Below are 10,102 nucleotides of genomic sequence, written 5' to 3' on the forward strand. Positions count from 1 at the left end.
ACTATTTAATTCCAAGCTGAGCTTTTTGTGGGTGTTGCAGACAATAATTAACATGAGAACATAAGATCACTGAAAGCTTTAGATAACTGGTTCTCAGCTAAAGCTGCTTGTAATTTTTCAAACAAGACTTAGCTACAACATAAGTGTTGTTGTAGAGACACTTTTTGTGAAAATATTGTGCCTTTTAAAATAAGCTTTTTGATTTTCATTGAAAAATTGTCAAAAGGGTAAGTTTTGTTTTTTGAAAGCTATTTTTATAAAAATCAAAAAGTTGTCTAATAAGGTTTTTACAATGATTGCAAAAAAGCAAAGTGAAAAATACTGGCATTTTTTAGTACTTGTAATTGAAAGCAAACTCTTCAGCACTTTTGAAAAACTACTCTTTGATTTTTTTTATTAGCACTGCTACACAAGGATGCCCATTTTTTTCTAGGCAAAAAAAGGTGGATCATTGGATCTTTGGATCTTTCTGAAAGGTTCTTGGGTCATCTCACTCGAAAACATATGATTTCAATCAGTTGGTAAATATCACCCTAGTGGGTCTTTAACGCATTGAGATTTTCGATTCAGTGAAGGGAAGTAGGCAATGAGAAACAAGTTTCCCATTTAAGTCAATGTTAGACCTGCCAGCACAGCTCACACTGTCCTAAAATGTGTCCTGCAATATGAAGAGCAATCTGATCAAATGTAGGTTATATTGCTTTTAATTTCTCAGGGAAGAAATAATTCAAAAGGCCATGTACATACAATGATAACCTGAGGCCTTTGGATTGTAGGTGCTCCTTTGTGTTACAGAGTAGTCATCCCTGCCTTAAGCCATTTTAATGGGTAGATAAAAAAGTGAGAAAATAAATTAAAGTAGTGTTTCCATCCGACATCTGGTGGCCTGTTGCACACTTAGTGAGAACAGTCTGAACACCCTTAAATCCAAATGGATTTTGTAGCAAAAAATCCCAACCAAAACCCAACCTCTGGTGAATTATTTCTGCCTTTCCATTTTGGCCCCCTCTGTATAATGTTTGTGTTTTTTTTAAAGTAATATTAAGAGTGTAGAAATATAGGACTAGATAGCTTCCTGGGCAATTGAATCCAGTATTCTGTATTGACAATCAACCACTTAAGGATTCCTAAAAATCCTCACTTCAGACTCTCATGCATAACTGTAAGTAGGTTGACCATGTGTCCTGGATTGACTGGGACCGATCCAGATTTTACAAGCTATCTCAGTGTCCTGGCCATTGAAAAAAAATTAAGCAAAAGTCCCAAATTGGTGGGAACCTGGGAGCTGTGGGGTCCTGGCAGGCGTGTGGGTATGTGTGCGCACATGTGTGCATACACACCATAATGCCCTGCTCAGCCCTGCTCTTTGGAGCCACAGGATGGAGAGAGAGAGTGTGTGTAGAGCTGGAGCAGATGTAGGGATGTGTTGGGGAGTGCAGTGCCATTGTCACTGGAGCCAGGGCTCCATCCTGGGACTCGTGGCAGTGGGCCAGATGGGCTGAGGGCAATGCATGGACTCTGTCTGCTCCATGTTGACTCACAGCTCCCATCCTGGCATCTCCAGCTGCATCCTGACCGTGTGCCCCTTGGCCGGGTTGGGTTGGCCAGGCCAGCTGCATTGCAGCCCCCATACGGAGAACCTAGCCTGGTCCAGTCATACCCTGCCATAACCGGAGAGAGGCGTGAGAGGCCAGGGCTGGGCACCTGCCCAGCCCAGGACTGCACAGCCAGGATGCAGCTGCAGGTGGGGGCTGGGGCCTGGGCTGGAGCCGTGAGTCAGATAGAGTCTATGCAGCACCCCTGCCCTATACTGCAGCCCCGGTGAGAAAGGCACTCTGCTCCCCAGTGCGTCCTGGCCCCAGCCCACAGCCATGGCTCTGGTGACAATGCTGGAGCACATGTGTGCGTGTGAGCATGCATGTGCACACCCCTGGGCATTTCCCCCACCTCCCCTTTCCCCCAGATTTCCCTAAAATAATTATGGTCACCCTAACCATAAGGCACAAGACTAGAAATGTCAAGAACAATCTATAGCAGGGTTTCTCAACCTTTTCCTTCGTGTTGCCCCCACTAGCATCTATAAAATCTCCACAGCTCACCTGTGCCACAACAGCTGTTTTTCTGCATATCTAGTATGCAGGGGGTGGGGGGGCACCCCTTGAGAGGGTGGAGTGGGATAGGTGGTGGTGGGAGGTGGGGGGGCAGAGATGACATGTCAGGGGGGTATGGGAGGGCATGTGCCCCCACAGATTTGTGTGCCCACAGCAGGCATGGGGCTGCAGCCTGGCCAGACAGGCACAGGCAGGAACCATCTCTACAGCGCAGCAGGCAGGATCCAACATGGGAGGGCAGAGTGGGGCAGCAAGACTTGTTACTGCAAGGAGTAACAAACAGGGGGGAGCCATGCTGCCTTCACTTCCACTGCCAGCTGCTCATGCGTCGGCTGTGGCTCTACCCTGCCACCATGGCCCAGCCACTGCCACTGCTGCCACTGCCACTCCCCTCAGGCCATGGCTGTACCTTGGAGGGGAGGTGGAGTGGGGGGCAGCTCAGACGCTCTGAAACCTGCTCCCCAGTTAAGAACTCCTGATCTATAGCACACCAGGGAAAGCAGGAAGATGAGGGCACTGCCAATGTCCTGCGACTGCAAAGGAGAGCAGGGCCTTGTGAATGATGGCTTGGATCCTGAGATAATATTAAAGACGTGGCTCTGACTATTAATCCTGTTCTAATTTGCACTAGGTAAGGGTTTAGCCCAGTGGATCTGGGTATAAATCAGAATCAGCTCTACTACAGTCAGTATAAACGGCTGCAAGAAAAAGGAAAATAAGGCCTTCAGTTCTTTAGAGAGAATTGATCTGGGCAACTCTAAATTCTTATTCTCTTGCCTACAGCTTGTTAAATCTGTTGGTACATTTCCATTCAGACCAGCAGGCATTTATTACGAGTATAAACTCCAAGTGTATCTTACCTTGTTACAACAATGCCCTTACTATTTGCTGTCTTAAATAATAGCAGTATCCTTATAAGCCAGTATTCTTTTTCCCATTTGCCTCAAGCATGCAGGAGATGTACAAACCTTATGTACTGTGTATCCAGCACCTCTACAGTTTCATGACTGAAGTTTATTTATAGAGATAATTTGAAACAAAAGCTATAGGATTTTTTGCATTAATGTTAAAATACTTTAAGCAAGATAATGCCATATTTACTTGAATACTTAGTCTTTATATGGAAAATTTATAAATTTGTTATAATTTTCCAGGTATAGAATCTAATTATTGGAGGTATGTCTTGAATATGTTCCCTTCATACTGCTGCAGTAGGAAAAATAAATCTGGGTGGTCAGGTAGCCTCCTTGCCCTGCCAACATTTTGTCCCCTTCCTTACCGTTAGCACCTGCTGTTCCTGAGCACATGGAATTGATAAGTAAAATTTGCATATAGGCAAATTACTGCATGTACCTAGAGACTTAGTTTGGGAAGAATTGATACAGTTTATCTTTTTTGAAACTGCTACAACTTTTAGTAAAAGTTACTCTATAAACATACTTTTAAGCTGTACTTCTGTATCTACTTACATATGATACATACCTTTTCTGCGAATATATTTATTTCTATATGTATAAACAAGTATGTATATATAACTGCACCTCTAACAACCTGTCATGTGACCACTGTGGTTCACTTGACAGACCAAAACCACTAGAGTTAAATTATTTTAGTCCCATAACAAAGTTAGCACTGAGCTTACACATCTCTGTGCATCTATCACCATTCCCTTGAAAACATCACAGTTTCATAAAAGACTCCCTTAGTTTCCTCCCCTCTCCCAAATTCTCTCCCTGTTTATCCAGTCCTTTCACTCTCATTGTATTTGTCATTGTCATTATGGCTGTCCTCACCATTGTTCTTCTTGTTCTTTTCAGAGGGCTTGCCTCTGAAAAGTCTATGCCAGTCTCCTGTCTTCCATGTGAGGTTGTCATCTCTTTTCCATTGTCCTCTTCTGTCTTCCTGTACTAACAGCATATTTTACACAGTCCCATTTTTGTACAGCTCTTGACTGTGGGGTCTAAGTGTCTGTTTATGAGCAGGTTACTGGCCTTCCACAGGGCATACCTGAAGCAGGAGACGAACTGGTCAAAGTGACTGTCGGGGCCCCTTGCTGTTTGGTTAAGTGCCTGTAGAGGACTGCTTCTCTGGTCGGAAACCTGATCTCTGGTTCTGAAACCTGTCACCACCAGGAGGAGTGCGCATACTTTCTTTCATACATCTCTGGCATATTGGCAGGCCCAAAAGAGATGGTTATTAATTGTTTTTGCCTGCTACCAGCAGATTACCTCAAGCAGTTGGATGGATCTCTATGCCTTGCATTGTTTTTCCATTTCCCCATGGGGAATGCCTGGTGGGCTGCCTGCCAGTTCAAGTCTCTGTGCTCCTTCTGCAGCTTCTTGTGGAAAATTTGCTCCCACACAGCCTGGCAGCTCTCACCAAGTAGTAAGTCCATGGGCAATATAATATCTCTTGCTCTTACCACCCCCAGTATCTTGTGGTGGTTCACCAGGGTTGCTGTGGCTACATTGTGCAGTATGTATTTTTCCCAGAAGTGTCTCAGGACTCAGGACCTCATAGAACCATGGGGATACCATGGCTAATGGGGTCCCATTAGTCTTCGTGTATACCCACCACTGTTGCAGCTGCCATCCTGCAGAATACTTTACAAAGTGGGTTGTTTTGGATTCTGCCCCTGTTGCCAGTTTGCAAACCTGGCTCATGTACTTGGTCCAGTGTTGGCTCAAACATTCCTTACCTGCCTTGCCGATGTTTCTGCTTTGCTGGTGTTCTAAAAAAACTCACCATGTCTCCTTATCCCAGGACTGGTGAGCTGCAGTCTTGAGGTTGCCTGCCATGCGGTTATATTGATCTTACTGACTTGGGAGGTGTTCAGTCCCGTCACAGCCTTACCTCTCAGTCTCTGGATTCGGAAGTCGGTGAATCTCTTCTCAGACTGAGATTCTGGGGCTCCTCCTTCCCCTCATATCTCAGTCTTACACCACCTTGATGTTAGATGTCTTGTTAGGTAAGTTACACGTCAGAGTTGTCCCAATCTTAACTTCACCTTCAAGGTCTGGTTACTCTATGTTTTCTGCCCATCCTAGTCTTGTCAGATTCTTCCAACCCACATGTCTGCTGCACTCATTGCATCAGTGTGTGAAATATTATAGTTGCCTCTAAGTTTAATTATAGTTGCCTCTAAACCCTGTCTGAAGTGAACGTTGCCTTAATATCAAACCAAGGGTTTGTGCTCATGCAAGGTGCATAGGGCTGAGACTTGAAATGCAGGTAATGGTTAGTCCTTAACTTGTTTCCCAGTCAGGAGTGACTGCTTCTTTCAGTTCACTCATCACTTCTGTAATCTTCGGCTCCAGGTGTCCATCTCCTAGCAACAGACTTGAGGGAGCAAATTTCTGTTCTCTGTCTGACTCTGAATGTCCCCATCCAGCCCCAGAACACTTTCACCAAATTCCTAGGTCCAGGAGAGGTCTCTGGCTTGGGTCTCTGTGCCAGTCTCCGCATTCCTCTTCAGCCAGTGGCTCCACTGAACACCCTGGTGTTGCGGGCTCTCTCCCCCACTCCCTGAATCACCATTCTGATACCTTTTTATCTGGCAAATCTGCCCGCACCCGGGCCAGCTGTTTCTTGAAAAGGGGGCAGGATGCTGCCACTCCCTTATCTGATGTTGTTCTAGCAGCCCTCTGTTGTTCTCCCCCCTGCCAACATGGTAAGCTCTTTTTTAACTCTCACTTGGTCTGATTCTCTTCACGCCCAGAGAAACAGTAGGATGTCTGGCATTCCTCTGTCTCGGGACCATTTTTCTTTGTCCAGCTTGGTCCTTGCCACTTTCTCCCATGAGGAGTTCCAAAAGTAAACACATGTGGCTCTTGGGATTCTGTGGATGACGTGCTCCAAGGTAGGGAAGACCAGGGCAGTGTATAGAAGCATTAGCAGTAGCACCACCTTCATCAGTGCCACGTGCCCCCCATTGACAGCATGATTGCCATAGTCCCAGTCTCTTTTTGGTCTTGGCCTCCATCTTTTCCCATGACATCTGTCCCATCAGCTCATTGCGGGGCACTCAGAGATGGACTTCTGAGTTCATTTAGGACTAGGCAGGTGGTTTTGCTCACATTGTGCTTGGCCCTTGCTGCTGTTCCACATACCTAAGTGTGTTGTACTGCTTTCCGCTGAACCCTTGTCCCCGCATATGACATTCAGGCCATCCATGTAAATGAGGATTTTCATCTCTTCCCTGTTACTCCTAGGAATCTTCATGCCATTGATCCTGGGGTCCTGCCTGAGCTGCTGTGCTAGTGGTCCCATTGTACAGATAAACAGGATTGGGGAGAGTGAGCAGCCCTGCCTGATTCCCAACTCCACTACAATTAGGGCTGTCAGGGACCCATTCACCAGTACCCTGCTGCTCATGTTGGTGTACAGTGACTTTATTCAGGTGACAAAGTTTGTGGGGACTCTCATCCTTTTCAGTGTCTCCAATAGGAATGGATGGGATACCCAGTTGTAGGCCTTCTCCAAGTTGAGGTTCACCACAGTGATGTTCTGTCCCCTCTCCCACTGGTACTTTGGCTCATGTTGCAGATGCATCAGGGGTTCATGGATCTGTTGTACCGGCACTATGCGCAGCTGGCCCTCATGGATCACTGTGCCTATACCAGACTTAAAGCACTTGGCCAAGACTTTGGCCATTAGTTTGTAGTCAAGGTTCAATAGCATTATCAGACACCAGTTTCTCAGGTCCCACTTCTCCCCCTTCTTGAGGCCCTCCTCCATCCCTGCTCCCAGGTGGCCCTCCTGCAAGCACTCTCTGTAGACCTTCAGTAGGTCCAGGCTCATCTAATTGCAGAAAGCAACATAGAACTCCTTGGGCAAGCCATCTGCACCAGGAGTCTTACCGTTTTGGAAGCTGAGTAGCATTGTGTTGATCTTCTCCAGCATCCATTCCTCCACCAGCTTCTATTCCTCATCCTTTCCAAGGACACGTGAGCTTCTGCAGGCAGTCATGCGTGGCCCTTGGGTCCTCTGGTAGAGATTCTGATTGAACACTACCACTGTCTCCAGCATCCCCTCATTCAACCAGTGCTTCACCCCCTCTGTCTACCAAACTGGTCATCACTTCCTTCTTGGTTTACTTTATCTTGCTAAAATTAGCAGAATACTTCTCCCCTTCTTCCACTCAGGGGGCCCAGGCCAGGACATATTGTGCATGGTATTAGTTTAAAGCCAAAAGGCTCACTATTTACTATATAGTTCATTGGGCTGGGCCCCAGCAGAGTCAATAGTGCTTCAAGCCATGGTGACCACACAGATAAGTATTTCTTAGTATTTGTGTAATACCCTGACACAAATGATCCATGTGCTAATTGGCCCCCCACTTATGACTGGAACTGGGTGTTCTTGTCATGAGTCCTAGAATCCTCCAAAAATGTATATGCAGATGAGGTACATATAGATTCATAGTAGTGTTTCATTTTCATCTCAGAAAAATGTGGATTTTGGGTTACTTTTTTAATCTAAAAATTGGGGATTTTTTTTTAATTAGAGAAAACCAGGATCCCTGCTGATCTGGCTTCACCTCATGGAGGGTAGGGCCACACTAATCATATGTGGCTGGCTGAAAGAGGGGGCAGCAGAGATTTTCTGGGTAAAACATTTGGGGCCCTGTTTGGTGATGTTTGCCAAACATTTAAAGCTAGTGAAGAAACAACAATCACAGGAAATGGGGAAGAAAGTCACGGCTCAGCTGTGAGAGTGAAGAGGAAGTAAAAAATGTAGTAAATGTAGTGCCTCACCATGACTACAGAGTCAGCACTGAGAGTAGAATGCATGCAATGGATACTGCCATGTGTCTTATTAAGATGGGTTGAACTAACTCAGGGGTTGTCAACCAGGGGTATGCATACCACCAGGGGTACTTGGAAAGGGGATAGGGGGGTATGCACGGACGGGTGGGATGGAGTGCTGCCACTGTAACCCTTGCCCCCACCTCCAAGGAGCAGAGCCAGGGGAGTGGTGATGCTTCCATCTGGGGGCCACACAGGCACTGCCTGGCTAGCTGGCTGGGCAGGGGGAGCTTGCATGTGGCAGCTACCATCGCCATCCACCACCCTGCACCACTGCTGCTGTATGCACGCCCCCCTCCTCCATGTCCATCTGCTACTCCTCCCCCTGCCCCCCCAGCTCCACGTCTGACTGCTACCACTCCCCCACTCCGATCCAATGCCCCTCCCCCTCACTCCACCAGAAGTGCACCCAGAAGGGGTACACTCCTTAAAAAAGGTTGAAAATCCCTTTACTAACCTGTTCTCATGGTAGGCTCTCATCAGTACATTTCCCAATATGGGTTATGTGTTTTATAGTTATGTTCAGTGTTGAATGCATTTAATCAATTTTATAGTTGGTTTCTATTACTGAGTACATACTGCTTTGGCAGCAGTTTAATAATAGACCATGTATTTAATGAGATTTCCTTGTATGTGGTCATAGGACAAGAGGCTTTTCCCTCTTGTTGATTGGGGTAACAACCTTGTCTTGTATTTGTGTAAATATAGGTATTTAAAATGTTGCCTGGTGATAATATTAAATCCATCTATATGAAGAAACAAATATAGAGAAAAAATGCTAGTTTTCTTGTCATTTAAAAGAATGTTATTTGGACTTCCATAGTTTTATAGTAACTAGGGTCAGGAGGGACCTGATCAGATAATCTAGCCTGACCCCCTGCCACAGGCAGGAATGAATGCTGGGTTCACAAGACCCCAGACAGGTGATCATCTAACCTCTTTTTGAATTTGCCCAAGGTAGGGGCGAGGACCACTTCCCTAGGAAGTTGGTTCTAGATTCTGGCCACCCTAACTGTAAAATATTGCCTTCTGATCTCTAACCTAAACTTATTCTCCATCAGCTTATTACCATTGTTTCTCTGCACCCCAGGTGGTGCTGGGAAGAATAGGGCTCTTCCTATTTGCTGATGATCTCCCCTGATGAGTTTGTAGGCAGCCACCAGGTCCCCCTCAGCCTCCTCTTGCTGAGGCTGAATAGGTTCAGGTCCCTCAGTCTCTCCTCATAGGGCCTGTCCTGCTGCCCTCTCACCAAACAGGTGGCCCTCCTCTGAACTCTCTCCAGGCTGGCCACTTCCTTTTTAAAGTGTGGCTCCCAGTATTGGATGCAGTACTCTGATTGTGGCCTGACCAATGTTGCATAGAGGGGGAGCCTCTCTGGACTGGCTTGAGATGCATCTTTGGATGCATGACAAGGTATGGCTGGCCTTGCTGGCTGCAGTCTGGTATTGGCGGCTCATGTTCATCTTAGAGTCAATAATGACTCCAAGATCCCTTTCCGCCTCTGTGGTTTCAAGAGGGGAACTCCCCAGCCTGTATGTATGCTGTGGATTACTTCTCCCAAGGTGCAGCACCCTGCATTTGTTTACGTTGAACCCCATCGTATTCTCATCTGCCCACTTTTGTAGTCTGTCTAAATCTAGTTGCAGCCTCTCTCTCCCTTCAAGTGTGTCCATGCCCCACATCTTAGTGTCATCAGCAAACTTGGACAACGTGCTTTCAACCTCCTCTTCCAAGTCGCTGATGAAGATGTTAAACAGTGCAGGCCCAAGGACTGAGCCTTGGGGGACCCCACTGCTCACATCATGCCATGTTGAGTACGACCCATCCACCACTACTCTCTGGGTGCGCCCCATCAGCCAATTTTTTACCCATCCAACTGTGTAGGCATCAATGCGACAGTTGCCTAATTTATTGATGAGAGTGGGATGAGAGACAGTGTCAAAGGCCTTCCTAAATCTAGAAAGACTACATCCACGGTGAGACCATCATCCAAGGATTTAGTTACTTGGTCATAAAAGGCAATCAGGTTGGTCAGGCAGGACCTGCCTTTGATGAAACCACGCTGATTGCCCCTGAGCATGATCTTCCCTGCTGGCCCCCAGCAGATGTGCTCCTTGATGATTCTCTCCAAGATCTTCCTGAGCATCGAGGTGAGGCTTACGGACCTATAGTTTCTTGGGTCCT

The 10,102-nt window shown here is 46.5% G+C and overlaps 1 long non-coding RNA gene across 1 annotated transcript; it reads left to right on the forward strand.

Moving 5' to 3' along the window:
- Window positions 1–4,034: 4,034 nt before the first annotated feature.
- LOC109306328 lies at window positions 4,035–6,457 on the forward strand. The gene is made up of 3 exons (XR_002099942.1): window positions 4,035–4,144; window positions 4,988–4,990; window positions 6,447–6,457. It is a non-coding gene; the product is annotated as an uncharacterized LOC109306328 (long non-coding RNA).
- The last annotated feature ends 3,645 nt before the right edge of the window (window positions 6,458–10,102 follow it).

This window comes from Crocodylus porosus, unplaced genomic scaffold (genome assembly GCF_001723895.1).
Source record: "Crocodylus porosus isolate Cpor-Errol unplaced genomic scaffold, CroPor_comp1, whole genome shotgun sequence".
NCBI classification, from domain to species: domain Eukaryota; kingdom Metazoa; phylum Chordata; order Crocodylia; family Crocodylidae; genus Crocodylus; species Crocodylus porosus.